Raw genomic sequence first — 22,246 nt, forward strand, 5'->3', positions numbered from 1 at the left:
GCTATTCTATCTGCATCATTTCTGTGTGGCTCAGAGGACAGGTGTTTCACAAAGGTGCATTTTGACTTACTGAACACATGGCCTATGTTCAAATCACCAGTGTTCACGAAAGGCGTCTGACTCTCTGACAAATCTGACTGATGGTGTACGTTTAACTACAAACAATCACGCGGTTTGAAAAAATAGTCACTCATAAGTATACTTTCTGACATTCATATTAGACGGCACTGCTGTTTCTGTTGAAACTTTAGAGAAAGCCAAATTCAAGGGGAAAGTAAGTAAGCAGAACAGAAGTGTAATGATAATTGACGTTGGAATTTTCCCAAAATTAAACGCCATCCCAGGATAGACTGGTGCCATTTAGATAGGATATTTATGGACGGTTGTATGAGCTATTTCGTCACAGAACATCAGCCAGCTCGGCAGTTCTAGCTTGTGTCGCGTCACAAATCCACACAATGAATGTCCTCGAACATCATAATGTTTTTTCAAAATATATCAGGATTGTTCACTGGCTATCACTTATTTGTCAGCAAATACCCCGTATCAATAGTATTTAAAGCAAAAATGTATTCCCATAAAAAAGCACGGCACACTAGTCAATTTGGCACATATGGGTGAAAGTCCAGTCCATTTTGATACTCAACTTGGTCACTCAGTTGCTCACTCACAAATGGGTACCTGAAAACGGGTACACGGTGGCACAAGGGATAAGTGATAGAACTTTAACCTGGGCAACCACAGACAAGCCAAAGGCTGCAGGTGGGCTCGATCCCGACACAACCTCGCTGGATCACTATCCTGGCCTACCGCGCTTTCACCAATATTCCAGCAAAATCAAGGCAAGGGTCACCAGAAACTCCCTTTGCTCACTGTACCAATGTGTGCAACGAAACCCGGACCTTCGGCCGAAGGGGCGAATGCTTTAACCACCAAACTAACCCACTGCTCCGGCAATGTTCGGGAGCCACGCTAGTGTAACGTGTTGAATACACCGTGCTGTACCATAGAGCATACAAACTACAGAAACATGACCAGATGAGGAACAAATATCACTTGCATTCATGTCTTACAGCAGAGGCTAAGACACAAAAGGTTCCTGTTAGGTGTATCTGGGAAGATGACGATATATGGGCAAAATATATCTTTACAGACGCTACTGAAAGATCGTCAGGTTTGTCTGAACCAATCAGTTTTGATGGGGTGTTGTGGGTGGAAGTTGGGGTAGAAAGGTGAGGTGTAATATCTGCCATGAATGCTGGGATACGTGTGATCATCAGCCCTGTCATTTATGCGCGGGAGAGTGCCGACGTCCTGTATATTGCGACATATACGTGGATTCTTACTGCTTACTGCCTGGTACCCCTGAGGCACGGTTAACCGCCGATATATTCAGGATATGATGCTGCGCTTTGTATTTGTTTGATCCATAAGCAATAAAAGGCATCAGTGACAATTTGAACATTGAATACAAACATGTTAGATTCAAAGGCGTGAAACGGGCATAAATATTGCAACCAACGGATGGATGGACGGACAGAGAGATGTATGCATTCGTTATCAACTGCATTGCATACAGACGGACTGACAGCGACGACAGACATGTCTGACAAATAAGCTGTATTCCGGAATCAAATAACTTGGGAGGATGGGGTGTGGGGGTTTGGGATGGGGCACTCAGTGTCCCCAGCAGCACACACTTGGACCTGAAGATACTGGACAAACTCGCGTCAGCTGGATCGTGTTTTACATTATTCCAGTTTGTGTTGAGGGCTGTGAAAAAACTGTTTGCCAGGTTTACGTGGACAGTTCAAACTGACTGAAGCACCACACAAACATCCGAACATGAGTGAAAAACAGATGTTTACATGGTTTCATGCAATTGGCTCAGACCTCAAAGCCCCATGCTGTCACGAGATGGGCTCGATACCCACTGTGCCAGTCATCTGTGATGATTCTCTTATTTATGATGATTACTTTGTTTTCTCGACCAGACTCGATACTTACAAACCGCCGCCATATATCAGGAAAAACAGTGGAGTGTGGCGTAAAACTATACTCACTCTTATTTGTATACTTAAAATCCTCGGGAGGATCGGGAGGAAAATGCCACGTTTAATATTGTGGCTGTGAGCCGTAACAGGCGACTAACGGGATCGGGTGGTCAGGCTAGACGACACATGTCATCGGTCCCCAATTGCGCAGATTGATGCTCATGTTGTTTACCACTGAATTGTCCGGACCAGACTCAATTATTTACATTTCCCCCGCCATATAGCTGGAATATTGCTGAGTACGGCATTAAAGTCAGCTCACAGCTCACTCACTCATTCTCTCAACCACGTAACGTCCCAACTCAAGGGATTAACTTTAACGGTCCTTACTGTATTACACATCTCGGTATGTTACATACTACTAGTAGATTAAGTTACGATCGGTACAGAGTTGCGTTATTACTGATCGATCAGGTGAGGGAGGTAACTCCAGCACAACTGCTCGTTGTTTCGTAGTGTTCATCATACAATCAGCAGTTGAATTATCATGTTTTAAACACTTCAAGACGTTTGTGGCAGTAATTTTGTGATTACGTTATCTATTCCTTTAATTAAACTTTACTGCAGACCTAACATCTGAACGACCATGAAGGTGCAAGCCATTTCTTCCTTTTGTGTTATCAATATTATTGTATAGTCCCTTCTTATAAACTAAGGGTTGCTGGTGGGGTCTGTGGGTTGAGGAGTCGTGCTATGAATCAGGGCCTAGATTTTCGAAGCTCTCTTGGTGCTAAGATAGTCGTAAGTTATTGTCTGAATGGCAGTTACGACTATGTTTGCGCTAAGAGAGCTTGGACAATCTAGGGACTGAATTACAACACGGGTGGCATTCACAGCTCCGTTTCAGCTCGTCTAGCCTAATGGATAGACCTTTTGCTCCTCATGCCGAAGATTCTGTTTCGAATCCCTTTAGCAAAAAATTGTTTTCTGGATGAAAACATAACTGGCTCTCCTTCCAAGAAAGGTTTTCTTTCATAAAAATACTGATGCAAGAGTGAGATTAAAATTTCGACAATTTAAAAAACACAATAGATCTAACATATGTGAGTAGTTGTGAGACATCAATACCTTATTTGTACAATTTGATAGTCTCAATGTTTTTGTTAAACACGACAAAAAATAAATAGAATTTCTTCATAACATTTCAATAGCATCTTAACACTTGTGTTAACATTTAACATAAAAAAAGAAACTGTTACGAAATGATGATGTTTCGAAAATATTATGTTATATGGCAATTTATTTACAATATAATGACTAATTGTAAATAATAGTGTTGAGCCGAGTAGAAAATAGCGACATTTGGGACGCTCCGAACCAACCTTACAGCATGGCCGCATCACTACGCCAGAATAATAAAAACAAACCCTCAGACGACTGGAACCCTGTGACGTCAGAACAGGCGATGGTGACGTCATGACCACTGCACCTGAAGCTTGGTGCAGTAGCCAGCAAGAGTCTCACTCGGTGTGACCAAATTTCAGACGACATCTGCCAGAAAACTTGAAAATTTTAGAAAACGTTTTCTGCCCAACGGGTATGTGTATGTTATCACATTTGGAGTTGAACAACTGCCACATTTTTCTCCTAATTTTCCCGTGTTTATATAGACACGGGTGATTTTTTCAAAGTGATTTATATACCGAAAAAGAGTTATATTACGCTGAACGTTAGATCTACCAAGTCACGTGATCAGCGCCATACTTGAGAACCGGCGAGCCGGCCACAGTTAGATGATACCAAGTGGGGCATCTGATTTCACATTTCGGGCATTGGTACTATATATAACATTTGTTTTTGTTGCAAATTTTTTTTTTGTTTTGTTGTGTTTCACAAGGACAAAATATACAGACCCGTGTTTCACCATAACTTCAGTGTTGCCGTATTTTCACCAAGTTTACACATAAAAAATGTAGCCTTGGTGTCAGTGCTGGTAAGTGGAACAAATAGGTGTAATTTCCTGTGAAAACGGGAGACTCGAGGAGTAGATACACAGGGGAATAAGTGTTTAAAGCCAGATTCTTCAAGTAAACTGGGGCATGATTTGTGAGTAGAGTACTTCCAGTGTTTGGCACCTGTTACAGTCATTGTAGTAAGTGTGCGAGCTTAATGTCCCAGACCGATGAAGGTCCCAGGGTAGAATAGGCCTTCAGCAACCCATGCTTGCCATAAAAGGTGACTAACGGGATCGGGTGGTCAGACTCGCTGACTTTGTTGACACGTCATCGGTTCCCAATTGCGCGGATCGATGCTCATGCTGTTGATCACTGGACTGTCTGGTCCAGACTCGATTATTTACAGACCACAGCCATATAGCTGGAATATTGCTGAGTTTGGTGTAAAACTAAACTCACTCACTCACGTAATGTCCCAACTCAAGGTATAACTTTTAACGGCCAACAAACCCCACCAAACAAATATTTCAATGGTTTTATTTCACTCCACACCACCAATAGCTAGTGTACATACAACATCATATTTTGTTGAAAACTCTACCCATACCACAGCTTCCATATACCTTCCTCCCAGGAGAACATATGAATGTCAAACACACATGATGTCAGTCTGGCTGGTGTGTCCCTGTCTGTCATGACAATGATTACAGTAAAGATTGGAATATTGAAGATACTATATGTAATCTTACAGTGTGAATTTAATGGCGGCATAATATTACTCATACCTGTAGCTAACATGGACACCACAAACAACACTTATTAGCCCATATGTGAACCCATAAAAATATCATAATTTTAGTAAACAGTAATTTTCATTATAGATTCAGTTTACCTGCACTATGTTCAGGCTACAACACATTTACTCAGGGTGTATACCCCTTGGCTAGTAAAGGGGTACCACATACCCTGGTTCACCTAAACCTTGGTTGCTTAACCCTCAGATATTATGCAAGTGCACCTTTACCTTATATCATCAACCCTTAAATTCTATACATGTGCCACACTCTCATTCTGGTTCCAGAACTCAAACATGCTGAAAGGGTGCCTTAAGTAGACCATCCACCCCATGTAGACTATACTCCCTGTTGTGATCATTTACACTGGGTAGACCATCCACCCTACACAGACCATTCACACCCCGTAGAAAATCCACCATATACAAGACCACACACAGATCCCCTTGAAGATACACAAACCACCTTGAAGACATGGGAGCCCTTAATAATCTCTGTATTACCAATTCATTAAATGGATGGTCTATGGTGTGCATGATCACTCTGACGACTATTTGACCACCAGACCATTTACAGAAAATGATTATCTTGTAACTTAAAACCTGCTAAGACAGGCTGTCATCTGTATCAACCCACATTAGGATATATCTGGCAACTTTTACATATGAAGAAAATGTACATTCAATATCTCACTTCCATGCCAGTGTTGTGATTGTCTTGAAGTTATCCAGCATCACTGGCTGGTTATAGGAACAAACTGGTACAGGTTTCTTTCTGTGTTATGCAAGCCATTATGTCCAACTTGTGTAGATTAGTCCATATCTCAGTCACTGTATTGACTGGTCCAGACTCACTTACTGACTCTCATGATATAGCTGGACACATTACTGAGCGCAGAAAACAAACAACCATACAGACAAACAAGTATTTATTGTTATTCCAATCTGAACTAATCTAAGTTTTAAGGTAACTGGACAGTGGTTGAAATTTCAGTCTTGAGTGTTGTGAATGCACCATCTTTTCTGTATATAATTAAGTCCAAACCTGCAGATGAAATCGACATCAAGCTTCACTTAAAAGTATTTTGTGAAATCATAAACGTTTGGTTATTTGCAGTCATAAATAATCAGGTGTGGACTAGACACCAAACTTGTAAACAAACCTGACCCCTGCTATGATGTATGCAGTAGTGTACCTAACCCTAACACAAACCCCAACTCTAGCCCTTGGTATATTCTACTTTAGAACTGACATAATCAGGTGTGGACTAGACAATCAAGTGATTGATATGAAAGACTCCACCCTGTGACCCTTGCAGCTGTGTTCTGTGACAAGTGTGGACAAAAAGCCCCTTCACTGAAATTGCATGGGTCATTTTATAAACTCATGGAGCCACAGTGAGAGATTATATGAAAATTAAAACTGCACATACAGTTTGTGGAAGCAGAATCACCACCCTCAAGTGATGTTTATCATCCATATGTGACATATTGAGGCAGCGTCCCACATCTCTAAATCAGCCTCAACATACTGTATGCCATCATTGTCATTACCACGTCTCTTCAAGGTTCTGTCCTGAAATTAAACAGAAACAGTATGAAACAAACAACTGTTTCCTGTGATAAAAGAAGCAAAGTCAATTACAGTTTTGTAGCCAACCTCGAAATATCCAGCAATATATGAAGTTGTAAAAAACATTATACATGAAAATCACCCATCCCTATCCCATCGATTGTTAATACTATATGCCTATCAGCTATGATCCTGTTTTCCTGGCAGAGCAGTGGGCTGGACTTTAAATAGTTTACACCAGCACTCTGAGAACTGCATATTGACAGCTCATCAAGGGAGCAAACTCTTCAACCTAAGTTTTTTTTTTAAAAAAAGAAACAACATATCTCCTCCTTGTCAGCCGGTGAGCCAGAAGAGACAGCAACATAGGCCACGTAAAGAAATAATTAGCAAACTTGTCACTCATATCAATGTCTGCCTGTCGGTATATATGACAGCACCACCTTATTGTATTACAGGAGTAAACCCGTCTGCTGAAACAGACCAGCTGTTGGATGCAACATACGTTTTAGATGACTGTGGTGCACCAGGACACCAGGTGTTCCTGGACACCCTATAAAACTGATAGAGGAACAAACAGTCCAGATGTGACAATTTTGTTGCCATGTTGTAAGAAGAAACGGGTTTTGAGAGTAAAATGTTATTTATACGCATTTATGCAAATGTCAGACATAAAACCCTGAATGGAACAACTGTTGCTCATTTTTTTCTACACATTGTATATACACATGGAAAAGGGTATCTCAACACCCTATGTTCTTTGAACAGTATTAATGCTATCATTAACTAGAGCAAATGAACTCAAGTTAGCTTACCATCTGAATGGACTGACCCTAGCACTCAGAATAAAGAATATGTAAATCAAAGTAAAGAAAAAACGAAAAACTGTAGTTTATTCATAGAGGCTAACATGGTCAAGTAATGGATTAATTTTGTATTTCTGATAACTATGATTGTATGTTCCAAGTGTGGTTGTTTTAATATTCTGGCACTCAATATTCAAATGACATTAAAATCAACAACCAGCAATGACTACCACCTTGATTGCCAGAAGCAGTTCTCAAGTGTTACAGCGATGATGGGCTACCAAGTTTGCTAGAAGCAATCCTCAAAACTTTCATGGTTTTGCAATATTTTTTTGGATATGAGCATTATACGCATAAAATTTGAATAAATCCAGCAACAGCAACCACTGCCATACACAAACAAGTCATTATCTGACCCTGGGCAATTGAAAACTTTAATTCCTGACTCTTGAGTGTGTGGGTTCGAATCCCTGATGGGATTTCCAACACAACCCCCAAACACAACTAGAATCTGTTTTTGACAGTGAAAGTGTAATCACAATTACATCATACATCACATTTGGCCACTTTGTAAGTGGCTTTCAGTGTTAAAATCTTATACATGTACTAGAGCGCTATATACCAAGGTCTCCATATATATGGTCCTTATATATGAAGGTACAGGTTTATATTGATGTTTAGTAACACACGCTTGTTGCGGCGATCAATGGGATCAGGTGATCAGGCTCGATGACTTGGTTTTACAGACCACTGCTATATGGCTGGAATATTTCGGAGAGTGGAGTAAACATTTTGTGTCTGAATAATGTACACTGAAAAGCAAATGTTGAAATGTAGGTTGTCGGTCAACATGTCTTTCTATTTAGGTGCTATTTTGGCACAGAACTGGTATAAATTAAGATGCCATCATTTTGTACACTTACCCATTAATTAATTTTTTTCATATTCACTTACAAACAATTGTGTTGTTGTCAATAACTATATATTATAAAGGCACAATTGCACAAACCCCTCCTTAAAAAATAAGCTGCAATTGCGCGTTTCATTATAACCAACAATATTATTCATCGGTGGGAATCAAAAGCAGGTATTTATGCCCCATTATATTCAATTTTATCTCAAAAAGTGCAATTATGCCCTTAATATACCACAGTGTCTATATTGGTTTTAACCCAGAATCCTGATGGATTGAAGATGAATTGCTACATATCATGGGGCACACAACACAACATCATGCCATTAAGGGGCACACAACATCATCATGCCCTCACACATATATTAACCTCTGTTAGGCCTGTGTTCAACGTCTTTTAAACATTCAGATGAGGTCTCCTTTAGATGTTTTATACAACTTCTAGGCGTCTTCTAGACTTCTATTTTAGAAAGGAAAATCAAGGACGTCAAGCTAGGAAGGGTCAATGTAATATTTGTCAAATGTATTTGAAAATTTTCAACTCTAAATGTCCTGGTTATACTATATTAAGACAACTTGTCATCGTCTTGTGTAGACGTCATGATATTGTTGATGTCTATTAGCCGTTTATGTACCTGCTGGACCCTATCTGTATATCATGTTTGGGAAATTTGTAAAGTGATGATTTTACTGTAATGGGGCAATGTTATGTTTGAATCAATTATTTGCTATGAGTAAGCAACTGCAAAACAGCATGTCAAGTTTCTTTTCTTGAAGACTATATATTATAATCCTGTTAATTGTCTTATTAATTTCCCTGTATACTAAGATTTGACCAGAATGAAATTTTTGCGGGGACACCGGCAGAACTCTTTCCCATCATCGCCTGTCATGCCACCATGAAGGCCAGGGAGAACAGGTAACATGCCAGCGGAGTTAAAGGGGCACTGATGCGGAACGAATAATGTTTCTCGCCAACGGTCTAATTACAAAACCAAGCTGCAAATTGGTCGGCACCCGCTCCCTCATCCGGGTACTCACGGGAGAAAAACAATAACAAAGGGAAAAACAAGTCCACGGAAATTTCTCCGCATCAGTGAAATGGCATTTGAAGATGTTGGATCTTACCGGTTTAGTATCTACTTGATCTGCTGCCAATGACAGGAGTATCTGCAGTTACAGTGCGTGTGTTTCTGTGTTTCTTTTCATCCCCTTCGAAAAGATTTAAAGTTTTACTGCGGTTGTCACTTCTTCTATAAGACATCATCATCATCAGATAGCACTGTTTCCTGTATTTTTGCATTCTGAACCAATCGCCCCTTTCCGTAAACTGTTGAAGAAACACACTGTCACTAACAGTGCTGCCCGCCCGCTCATCTCTTCCCTCAGTGTTTCTGTCACACATATACTGTGAGAAAAAATAAGAGATCGCATAAAATTTCAGATTTTAATCACTTCAAACATAACAGACTTCATTTGTTGTTTTCAGAAGATTTGACACTGACCATAGACATCTCATCATCAGATAGCACTGTTTCTTGTTTTTTGCATTCTGAACCAATCGTTCCTTTCCGTAAACTGTTGCAGCAACACACCACTAACAGTGCTGCCTGCACGCTTCTCTCTTCCCTCAGTGTTTCTGTCACACTTACACTGTGAGAAAAAAGTAAGAGATTGCATAAAATTTGATTTGTTGTTTTCAATTTAAGTAAAGAAAAACAGTTCCGAGTATGTCCCCCATGTGCTCGAGCAGCTTCCATTCAGTCTCCCCACTGTATATATAATATAATTAAGCGGTTTGAAAGAATAGTCACTCATAAGCATATTTTCCGACATTCATGTTAGGTGGTACTGCTGTTAAATTTTTAAAGGAAGCCAAATTCAGGTGTAATATTTTCTATTATCACTTTGCTTTTCGTCCTCGGATAACATGCTCAATGAGCAAATGGCACGGGTCTGTTTACATCTTACAAATTGATCAAATGTAAAGTATATAGAGGGGATTGAATAAACACCTTTAACTTTACAGGGCGTTTCTAAACAGTTAGAAGTATAATAATAATTGTCTTTTGAATTTTACCAAAACTAAATGCTCTCTTAACCCAACTTCATAGAGTGTTGTCATTTAGATGGAACATTCATGAATGCAGCAGCGTTGAATATCCAAAACATAGGACAGATGTATAAGCTATTCATCATAGAGCATCCGGCAGCTGGCAATTCAAGTATGTGTTGTGTTAAAAATACACACAATAAATGTCCACGAATATCATAATGTTATCAAAATATCATGAATGTTCACAGACTGTCACATACCTGTCAGCAAATAACCCGTATCTTTGTTTATTGTGCCACATTGGGTTAGAGCACTGAAAAACCTTGTTATACCAGCAGGGGCATATTGCCTTCTTCCAAACTTATTTTATGTTTTAGTTCTAGGCTTATCCAGACGTTTTCAATCTACATGTATTTTGTCTCTGTACTAATGACAGGCAGTACAGGGCATTTTGTCCATTTATCCCCGAAACTATCTAAATCGATGTCTTTTTCTGAGTCAACAAACCTGACCATCAGATCCCATTTGTCGTCTTTTACTGCAAGCAGTTAGTCATCATTTAGGTTACTGAAATCAGGTCTAACCTAGATCTTCTTGTGTGGCTGTTCTTAAAGGGGAAAGCATGTCCTAACTATGACTTGACTATGTATTTACATCATGACGCACCTCAGACTAGGGCATCCCGACAAATTCATCGATCAAATGATTGATGGAGCAGGAGTGAGTGAGTGACTTTAGTTTTAAAGGAGTTTAGTTTTAAACTCAGCAATACTCAAGCTCTATGGTGGCGGTCTGATAATAATCCAATATGGACCAGACAATCCAGTGATCAAAAGCATGAGCATCGATCAATGCAACTGGCATAAGATGACATGAGTTAGTCAACTCTGCGAACCTCACCATCACACCCCATTTGTCATCTTTTGCCACAAGCACAAGTTACTGAGATCACGTCTAACCAAGATCTCGGGTGGCTGTTCTTAAAGGGGAGAGTGTTCTACCTACGACATATATTGTCAAACTCAGAGCACATTTTATACAAACCTGAAGACTTATAGCAGTGTGAGGACATTGACACAGATGGAAAGTGCGGATAAACGAGTTTTATTGCAGTGACAGAAACTCGGAGTGGAGAAGACTGTTGAGGTGCCAAATTTACCCTGGGTAACAGATTGAATTGTTTAGTCTTGTTTAGCCATTTAGTCTTGGTGCCAATGTTTGAACCATTGGAAGGAATGTGTAAACAGTATTTAACCGATTAGAAGCCTTATGGAGGAATTTACAGGGTGGCGTTCTCGGCTCTGAACACTGTCTGGATTAAGTGCCCAATAGTACATAAAACAGTAATAACACAACGGTGAACTGTTATATAATCCGTCCAACTAGTGGCCGATAGAGAGAGTGAGGGAGGAAGTGAGTTCTCTCAATAATCTGTCCTCAGTAAGTGGCCTTCTGTCAACATCATGGAATAACAATATTGTGGTCCTCTGTAATCAATTCTTGCTTCGACAAACCAGTTGATATTGTGAGTGAGTGAATGAATTCTCCTTTTTATAAGCCATTTGTCTTTAGTAACATATATGTCGTACATGCGTGGCCTTTTGTCTTGATTAAGGAATAACGATATCGTGATCCTCTGCAATCAGATCTTGCTTCGACAAACCAGTTGATATTGTGAGTGAGAGAATGTTCCTTTTTATAAGCCATTTGTCTTTAGTAACATATATGTCGTACATGCGTGGCCTTTTGTCTTGATCAAGGAATAACGATATCGTGATCCTCTGCAATCAGATCTTGCTTCGACAAACCAGTGGTTGATAGTGTGAGTGAGATGTTCAGTTATGAAGGGTTTTATCTTCAGTAAGATTGATGTTCATCCATGATACATGACATCAGTAAATGGTACTTCTATCAAAGTGTAATATTTTACGTAATTCGCCAAACCCAGGGGAGCGAGTGAGTGAGTGAGTGGCGTTTTCACTTCTTAGCGATTTTATGTTTAGTGATGTTTATATTTTATCCTTGATACCCTGTTCGTAGTATGTGGTCTTGTATCTCCCTGAAACTGCGCTAACATCGGTAATTGAAACTGTGTTTGAGAAACCAGAGGTTGATAGTGTGAGTCAGCGAGTAAGTGAGTAGTTCATTTAGTAGGTGGTCTCTCTTATATTCATGCCTTAGATGCGATACTATGTAGATGATAGGCTGCGAGTTTAATGCTATCGAACACCAGAATGTAGACACAGCTCAGTGACTTCTGGTACAAGTGCTAGATGCATGTGAATAAACGCGGTAGCGCACTGGCTTGGAAGGCTGGATGGCGGTATTGCTACCAATGACGTCACACACTGTTGCACATTATTGCATTGTTTCGTGGCCACTGAATACTCTCTCTCTCTCTCTCTCCTCTCTCTCCTCTCTCTCTCCAAGTAATAATTTAATAATTCCGACCTATCAAGGTAATCGAGACATAGGTATGTCTATGAGTGTAGGAAAAATATTTGAGTATTGAACAATTCCTTTACTCAGCACATCATACCAAAATATAGCACAACAATACATTAAGTGACATAGATCATGAAACCAACTACAAAGTGTATGAATATGGACACGTTTCAATTCTAGCACAATGAAATGCACATACATGTACCTCTCAAAATCCAGGATCACCATCTCTCGGCAACTGAACGCTATACATCATCTTGAATTTTGTTTAAACAAAAAGGCGAACTCACTTCTGGAAAAAGTCTGACATTAATGTTTGTTTCTGTGAATTACTCTTTCTGTGAATTAGTGTGAATTACATGTATCCACAAATTTGCGAACATTCGCCAAATGAAAGAAAAACATGAGGTTCTTCTGGAATGTTTGTGGTTTGTTCCCATTCACAATTTCATGTGCAATGTTTTGTGTTTCATTTTGTATGAATTTGTCTCGTTTTCTTCACGCCCAGTGTCGAGATCAGAACTTAACGGAATACTCCATTACAGCAAGAAGAATAAAAGCGAAAAATGGTTTTATGTGAAGAACAAGACACTTTGTCTTCTACGAGACTTTTATACACGTCACAACATCGATTTATGGACATCCTGCGAGGGTGGTGGAGACTTATGGACATCCTGTCTATAAGGGTGGTGGGGATTGATGGACATCCTGTAAGGGTGGTGAGGATTCATGGACATCCTGTGAGGGTGGTGGGGATTTAAGGACATCCTGTAAGGGTGATGGGGATTTATGAACATCCTGTAAGGGTGGTGGGGATTTATGAACATCCTTTCTGTAAGGGTGGTGGGGATTTATGGGAATCCTGTAAGGGTGGTGGGGATTTATGGACATCCTGTAAGGGTGGTGGGGATTTATGAACATCCTTTCTGTAAGGGTGGTGGGGATTTATGGGCATCCTGTAATGGTGGTGGAGATTTAAGGACATTCTGTGAGGGTGGTGGGGATTGATGGACATCCTGTAAGGGTGGTGGGGATTTAAGGACATCCTATCTGTAAGGGTGGTGAAGATTTATGGGCATCCTGTAAGTGTGGTGGAGATTTATGGACATCCTGTCTGTAAGGGTGGTGGGGATTTATGGACATCCTGTCTGTAAGGGTGGAGGGGATTTATGAACATCCTGTCTGTAAGGGTGGTGGGGATTTATGGACATCCTGTGAAGGTGGTGGGGATTCATGGACATCCTGTGAGGGTGGTAGGGATTTATGGACATCCTGTCTCTAAGTGTGGTGGGGATTTATGGACATCCTGTAAGGGTGGTGGGGATTTGTGGACATCCTGTGAGGGTGGTGGAGATTTATGGACATCCTGTCTCTAAGTGTGGTGGGGATTTATGGACATCCTGTAAGGGTGGTGGGGATTTGTGGACATCCTGTGAGGGTGGTGGAGATTTATGAACATCCTGTCTGTAAGGGTGGTGGAGATTGATGGACATCCTGTAAGGGTGGTGGGGATTTATGGACATCCTGTGAGGGAGGTGGAGATTTATGGACATCCTGTGAGGGAGGTGGAGATTTATGAACATCCTGTCTGTAAGGGTGGTGGAGATTGATGGACATCATGTAAGGGTGGTGGGGATTTATGGACATCCTGTGAGGGTGGTGGAGATGGATGGACATCCTGTAAGGGTGGTGGGGATTTATGGACATCCTGTGAGGGTGGTGGGGATTTATGGACATCCTGTTAGGGTGGTGGGGATTGATGGACATCCTGTCTGTAAGGGTGGTGGGGATTTAAGGACATCCTGTGAGGGTGGTGGGGATTTATGGACATCCTGTGAGGGTGGTGGGGATTTATGGACATCCTGTAAAGGTGGTGGGGATTGATGGACATCCTGTCTGTAAGGGTGGTGGGGATTTATGGACATCCTGTGAGGGTGGTGGGGATTTATGGACATCCTGTCTGTAAGGGTGGTGGAGATTGATGGACATCCTGTAAGGGTGGTGGAGATTGATGGACATCCTCTGAGGGTGGTGGGGATTTATGGATTCATGGACATCCTGTGAGGGTGGTAGGGATTTCTGGACATCCTGTAAGGGTGGTGGAGATTGATGGACATCCTGTAAGGGTGGTGGGGATTTATGGATTCATGGACATCCTGTGAGGGTGGTGGAGATTGATGGACATCCTGTGAGGGTGGTGGGGATTGATTGACATCGTGTAAGGGTGGTAGGGGTTTATGAACATCCTGTGAGGGAGGTGGGGATTTATGGGCATCCTGTGAGGGTGGTGGGGATTTAAGGACATCCTGTAAGGGTGGTGGGGATTTATGGATTCATGGACATCCTGTGAGGGTGGTGGAGATTGATGGACATCCTGTAAGGGTGGTGGAGATTGATGGACATCCTGTGAGGGTGGTGGGGATTGATGGACATCGCGTAAGGGTGGTAGGGGTTTATGAACATCCTGTGAGGGAGGTGGGGATTTATGGGCATCCTGTGAGGGTGGTGGGGATTTAAGGACATCCTGTAAGGGTGGTGGGGATTTAAGGACATCCTGTAAGGGTGGTGGGGATTGATGGACATCCTGTCTGTAAGGGTGGTGGGGATTTATGGACATCCTGTCTGTAAGGGTGGTGGGGATTTATGAACATCCTGTCTGTAAGGGTGGTGGGGATTTATGAACATCCTGTGAGGGTGGTGGGGATTTATGGGCATCCTGTCTGTAAGGGTGGTGGGGATTTATGAACATCCTGTGAGGGTGGTGGGGATTGATGGACATCCTATCTGTAAGGGTGGTGGGGATTTATGGACATCCTGTCTGTAAGGGTGGTGGGGATTTATGGACATCCTGTCTGTAAGGGTGGTGGGGATTTATGAACATCCTGTCTGTAAGGGTGGTGGGGATTTATGAACATCCTGTAAGGGTGGTAGGGATTTATGGGCATCCTGTAAGGGTGGTGGGGATTTAAGGACATCCTGTAAGGGTGGTGGGGATTTATGGGCATCCTGTGAGGGTGGTGGGGATTTAAGGACATCCTGTAAGGGTGGTGGGGATTCATGGACATCCTATCTGTAAGAGTGGTGGGGATTTATGGACATCCTGTCTGTAAGGGTGGTGGGGATTTATGAACATCCTGTCTGTAAGGGTGGTGGGGATTTATGAACATCCTGTAAGGGTGGTCGGGATTTATGGACATCCTGTAAGGGTGGTGGGGATTTATGAACATCCTGTCTGTGAGGGTGGTGGGGATTTATGAACATCCTGTAAGGGTGGTCGGGATTTATGGACATCCTGTAAGGGTGGTGGGGATTTAAGGACATCCTGTAAGGGTGGTGGGGATTTATGGGCATCCTGTGAGGGTGGTGGGGATTTAAGGACATCCTGTAAGGGTGGTGGGGATTGATGGACATCCTATCTGTAAGGGTGGTGGGGATTTATGGACATCCTGTCTGTAAGGGTGGTGGGGATTTATGGACATCCTGTGAGGGTGGTGGGGATTTATGAACATCCTGTGAGGGTGGTAGGGATTTATGGGCATCCAGTGAGGGTGGTGCGGATTTAAGGACATCCTGTAACGGTGGTGGGGATTGATGGACATCCTGTAACTGTGGTGGGGATTGATGGACATCCTGTAAGGGTGGTGGGGATTGATGGACATCCTGTCTGTAAGGGTGGTGGGGATTTATGAACATCCTATCTGTAAGGGTGGTGGGGATTGATGGACATCCTATCTGTAGGGGTGGTGGGGATTGATGGACATCCTGTCTGTAAGGGTGGTGGGGATTGATGGACATCCTGTATGGGTGGTGGGGATTGATGGACATTCTGTGAGGGAGGTGGGGATTTATGGACATACTGTGAGGGTGGTGGGGATTTATGGACATCCTGTGAGGGTGGTGGAGATTTGTGGACATCCTGTAAGGGTGGTGGGGATTTATGGACATCCTGTAAGGGTGGTGGGGATTTATGGACATCCTGTCTCTAAGTGTGGTGGGGATTTATGGACATCCTGTGAGGGTGGTGGGGATTTATGGACATCTTGTGACGGTGGTGGGGATTTAAGGACATTCTGTGAGGGTGGTGGAGATTTGTGGACATCCTGTAAGGGTGGTGGGGATTTATGGACATCCTGTAAGGGTGGTGGGGATTTATGGACATCCTGTGAGGGTGGTGGGGATTTATGGACATCCTGTGAGGGTGGTGGGGATTTATGGACATCCTGTGAGGGTGGTGGGGATTTAAGGACATCCTGTAAGGGTGGTGGGGATTTATGGACATCCTGTAAGGGTGGTGGGGATTTATGGACATCCTGTGAGGGTGGTGGGGATTTATGGACATCCTGTAAGGGTGGTGGGGATTTATGGACATTCTGTGAGGGTGGTGGAGATTTGTGGACATCCTGTCTCTAAGTGTGGTGGGGATTTATGGACATCCTGTGAGGGTGGTGGGGATTTAAGGACATCCTGTAAGGGTGGTGGGGATTTATGGACATCCTGTAAGGGTGGTGGGGATTTATGGACATCCTGTGAGGGTGGTGGGGATTTATGGACATTCTGTGAGGGTGGTGGAGATTTGTGGACATCCTGTAAGGGTGGTGGGGATTTGTGGACATCCTGTGAGGGTGGTGGGGATTTATGGACATCCTGTCTCTAAGTGTGGTGGGGATTTATGGACATCCCGTGAGGGAGGTGGAGATTTATGGACATCCTGTAACTGTGGTGGGGATTTATGAACATCCTGTCTGTAAGGGTGGTGGAGATTGATGGACATCCTGTAAGGGTGGTGGGGATTTATGGATTTATGGACATCCTGTGAGAGTGGTGGGGATTTGTGGATTTATGGACATCCTGTCTGTAAGGGTGGTGGGGATTGATGGACATCCTGTGAGGGTGATGGGGATTGATGGACATCCTGTAAGGGTGGTAGGGGTTTATGAATATCCTGTGAGGGAGATGGGGATTTATGGGCATCCTGTGAGGGTGGTGGGGATTTAAGGACATCCTGTAAGGGTGGTGGGGATTTAAGGACATCCTGTAAGGGTGGTGGGGATTGATGGACATCCTGTAAGGGTGGTGGGGATTTATGGACATCCTGTCTGTAAGGGTGGTGGGGATTTATGGACATCCTGTAAGTGTGCCGTCACATTGTTCTAATATTGGTAAAAGATACAAAAACATTCTAACGGACAGCCATTCAACAACGTACCACATTTAAGAACATAATCGTCAGTATGAGATTGCCCGTCATGCTGTGCCTTGTTCACAACTTCTTCCTCAGTCCCATCGTCTTTGTAACGGACGCATTTTGAACAGTGAAGATCACGGGCGCACTTGGCAAAACACCGAAGTCTTGAGGATGTCGGGGCAAAGACGCCGTTCGAAAACTGATTACAATGCCATCGTTTACTTGTGCACCTAGAGTGTTACAGCACAGCAGCAAACACTGACAGAGCACACATACGATAGCGCTGCACAGCACCTTCTCTGAGACAGTCACGGAGCACTGAAAATACTTTGAGAACCGTCACTGTCTTATACTTATTTTTTGTTTAAATACATTCATTGACATTCGATGAAGACATTGATGTACTGAAAACCTATACTTTGTTATTTATTACTCTTGCATAAAACCTGAAGCAAATAATATAAACGATCTTTCTACTTTCATACAGTCATTGATCACTTTCTTGGCTCTGAGTAGATATTTAAGTCAGTTGGAGCTGTTAAAGTCAAATGAACGTATCGAAATGACATATTATACCATGCGGCTCTAAAGAAGATACATCTTATAAAAGATTAGCGGTAATCTGTACATGAAGTTCCTCATACAGACGTTGGAAATAGCCACCAAACAAATATTATCTCGTCATTGACTTGGAAAACAAATAGAATGCACCATAAAGCAATAATAGTTTGAATTTATTATTCGTTTTCCAACTTCATGCTGTTCCTGGCAAAGTAACATTTTTTTACATTCATATAGTTACATATGAAGACAGTTTAGAAAATACACGAAATAGTCCATCAAACCTAAATAATGTGGCGTGCATCTGTCACGCTAGGGAGGCTGACCATTGCATACCATGTACTTAGAAAACTATATTAAGCGTCATCCGGTACATTTTGCCAATATAGGTTGTTTGATAGGCAATATTCCAGAAAAGAAAGAATTAAACTGCATGTATGCGCTTTTGGAAAACAAGCATTTTATTTTCCTCAATTAGGTTACCTTTTTTTGAAACGTAAAAATCAGAAATGACGGTTGTCTGGTCACATACTTGTCAAGTTTCCTAAGTTAAATAGTGCTGTATAAGCACAATAGGAATAGTTATTTTGCTGCTGAATCATAAAGCAGTACCATCATATCCTTACAATATTTCCTTTAACTGTAAATACGAATGATTATGACATCCCTAAATCAGCTACCAGATAAACTATCATTAAATATGTGTGTGTGAGAGTGAGTGAATGAGTGGGCATGTCAACCATATATAGCTGCAAAACAAAAGTTGGTTTAAGCCTTTAAAACACATTTAAAGTTAAACAGTGATTACACAAAGTTTTCGCGAAATGTTTAAGTCCGAGTTTACACAGTGATACATTATGCATTGTACAATTATGAAATCTGTCTGCAAAACACAATAAAAGAACTAGTGTTATGTAATAATCAATGGACATAAATAAAATGAAATGGGATAAAGCAAGACATTAATGTATAGAATATCTTAATAATTGGCAGACCGTGAGTTTGAACCGAAACCGATGATAGCTCCTCCATGTCATCTTCACGTGTTTGACGCTTGGCAAATATACTTCAGTATTTCTGTGTGGTGACCGGGGCACCCACGACAATGTACCACCATCTTGAACCACCCGATCCCGCTAGCCGCCTCTTACGACAAGCATGTATTCCTATGGACCTGAGCCTTGATGTCCGAAGCTCTCTTAAAGCTAAGGTAGTCGTAAGTGTCATACGTGAACATTAACTTACGACTATCTTAGTGCTAAGAAAGCTACGTGGATCTTCCTCCATAACGACCGTATTCCTAAGAAGACTGCCATCCTACCACAGTCATAGCGCCTCCATCACTTTGAGGAACAGGGCGCTGTTCTTACCCGTATCTTCCCGGGTACCTCCCAGAATAAAGCTCCCAAACCATGCCATAAGGGTGCGAGAGTGAGAGTAAGTTCGCTTTGCTGTCCTTCTCACAAAATTTTCACTTTCACACGAGAAACTTCGGATCGACTACAATGGTCATTGTCTGAATTGGTTAATAAGACTCACGTTGCGGTTTCATCGATAGGTGTGACAGGGTTACGGATGGTTGTATTTTACGCCGCAATCACCAACATTAATGCTATATTTCACCGGTCTGTACATACTCGAGTTTAGACCAGACAATCCAGTGATCGACATCATGAACATTGTTCTAAGCAACTGGGATACCGTCTCACGTGTCCACCAAATCAGCACACCTGATCACCAGATGCGGTTAGTTGCCTTCTATGACAAGCATGGGTTGCTAAAGACCAGTTTTAACACAGATCTTCAAGGAAAGACGAGTGTGAACTTGATTAGATGGGAAAACTGTACAGCAGATCAGTATGTTGTGCGAACTATGGAGTATGGAGCACCTGGTGTTTAACCCGTACAGTGGACTAGTGAACAAAAGACTAACAAACGCGGTGAACCCAGTCATCTGTCTGATCTGTGGAGAACTGAATATCAGGGCATCGTTTCACACAGCACACAGTCGGACTATGTGAATTACGATCGTCTTAGGGTTGAGTTCTCTTTGACCAGTGTATGCTTCAGATAACCGTGGAATATTCCTTATATCGACTGGTATGTAACTCTAATGAAATCACAAATATGGCCGTATATGTCACACATTGATGCAATACAATGGGAAAGCAATCAACGTCGGACATACGAAGTCAGGAAACGTCAAATATCATCACCATTACTTTGCACAAAACTACACAAATACGTTAAAACTTACGCTAATATCAAAATCACCACATAAACCACTATTATGTAAAACTGTGCAAATATACTTTACATTTCTATTATATCCTCTTCGAAAAACACAAAAAAGAAACTTGTGCTGTTTTGGATTTAACTTACGGAGTGCATATAATTGATTCCGTCATTGCTCAATTACAGTAACTTACTGAATGCATATAATTGATTCAATCATTGCTCACTTACAGTAACCTACTGAGTGCATATAATTGATTCAATCATTGCTCAATTACAGTAACCTACAGAGTGCATATAATTGATTCTCTCATTTTTTTATTACACCCACGTACTGAGTGCATATAATTGATTGAATCATTGGTCAATTACAGTAACCTACAGAGTGCATATAATTGATTCAATCATTGCTCACTTACAGTAACCTACAGAGTGCATATAATTGATTCAATCATTGCTCAATTACAGTAACCTACAGAGTGCATATAATTGATTCTCTCATTTTTTTATTACAGCCACGTACTGAGTGCATATAATTGATTGAATCATTGGTCAATTACAGTAACCTACAGAGTGCATATAATTGATTCAATCATTGCTCAATTACAGTAACCTACAGAGTGGCAGAGGTGACCCACAGAAGAAAGGAAATACCGACTGCTGTCTTGAGGACTGTTATGATACATTTTCTGAAGTGCTGTCTGCAGTTCTTGTTGTGTCTGAGGTTTGCGGGTTATGATGGCGCATGCGTCGATCAAGAGTATTCTATTGTATTGCTTGTTCCGTGGTAACTCTAGACACCAATTTGTAAGGCATTTTATATTTCTCTTCTTCACGGTGAATAAAATACATACCATCCGTCCTTTGGAACCACTTGTTGATGTAACTGTAGAATGTTTCTGCGATTGTGTGTCGCTCGTAAGTACGTTTACGTCGAACCTCCACCTGTAAAGATACATAGAGAGCACTCCGCCTTTAAGGAATAGAGGGATGTAACATAAAGATGATCGTAAGTCCAATATTTTAACACTGACCTACGACAGTCGTAACCCAAAGATGATCGTAAGTCCAATATTTTAACACTGACCTACGACAGTCGTAACCCATAGATGATCGTAAGTCCAATATTTTAACACTGACCTACGACAGTCGTAACCCAAAGATGATCATAGAATTCCTGTATTTTAACATTGACTGACGACAGTCGTAACCCAAAGATGATCATATAATTCCTGTATTTTAACACTGACTTACGATAGTCATAACCCAAAGATGGTCATAATTCCTGTATTTTAACATTGATTTACGACAGTAATAACCCAAAGATGATCATAACTCCAATATTTTAACACTGACCTACGACAGTCGTAGCTCAAAGATGATCGTAACTCCCATACTTTAACATAGTCTTCCAACAGTCGTAACCCAAAGATGATCGTAACTCTCATACTTTAACAATGACCTTCGACTGTCGTAGCACGTGGGTCGCAGTGTGGAGCGAAGTCCTGGACACTTTCTGAATATTTTAGTCGAAATAGGGCGATGGGGAAGACGACTGTTGAAAGCGTTCGTTTGTCATGCTGACGACTGGCGTTCGAGTCCCGGTATAACTGGCCCGGTGTCATTGTTGTCGTCATTGCTGTCAAACGATGCTTGTCGCCGGAAGTACTATAAAATACGTAAGGTATCGCAGAGTCCCGAGAGATATTTACGGCCATATTTGCTTTCGA

The sequence above is a fragment of the Haliotis asinina genome, chromosome 13 (assembly GCF_037392515.1).
Source record: "Haliotis asinina isolate JCU_RB_2024 chromosome 13, JCU_Hal_asi_v2, whole genome shotgun sequence".
NCBI lineage: Eukaryota > Metazoa > Mollusca > Gastropoda > Lepetellida > Haliotidae > Haliotis > Haliotis asinina.